Below are 662 nucleotides of genomic sequence, written 5' to 3'. Positions count from 1 at the left end.
TAACCTCAGATATGCAGATGACACACCCTTATGGCAGAAAAGTGAAGAGGACTAAAAAGACCTCTTGATGAAAGTGAAAGAGGAGAGTGAAAAGGTTGGCTTAAATCTCAACATTCAGAAAATGAAGATCATGGCATCTGGTCCCATCACTTCATGGCAAATAGATGGGGAAACAGTGGAAACAGTGGCTGGCTTTATTTTTGGGGGCTCCCAAATCACTGCAGATGGTGACTGCAGCCATGAAATTAAAAGACGCTTACTCATTGGAAGAAAAGTTATGACCAACCTAGACAGCATATATTTAAAAGCAGAGACATTACTTTGCCAACAAGGGTCCATCTAGTCAAGGCTACTGATTTTCCTGTAGCCATACATGTGGTCATGTATGGATGTGAGAATTGGACTATAAAGAAAGCTGGACACTGAAGAATGGATGCTTTTGAACTGTGGTATTGGAGAAGACTCTTGAGAGTCCCTTGGACTGCAAGGAGATCCAATCAGTCCATCCTAAAGGAGATCAGTCCTGGGTGTTCATTGGTAGGACTGATTTTGAAGCTGAAACTCCAATACTTTGCCACCTGATATGAAGAGCTGACTCATTTGAAAAGACCCTGAAGCTGGGAAAGATTGAGGGCAGAAGGAGAAGGGGACGACCTAGGATG

The sequence above is a fragment of the Bison bison genome, unplaced genomic scaffold (assembly GCF_000754665.1).
Source record: "Bison bison bison isolate TAMUID 2011002044 unplaced genomic scaffold, Bison_UMD1.0 scf7180017864211, whole genome shotgun sequence".
In the NCBI taxonomy this organism is placed as follows: Eukaryota; Metazoa; Chordata; class Mammalia; order Artiodactyla; family Bovidae; genus Bison; species Bison bison.
The sequence above is the reverse complement of the archived record's forward strand: the minus strand, read 5'-3'. Positions refer to the sequence as shown.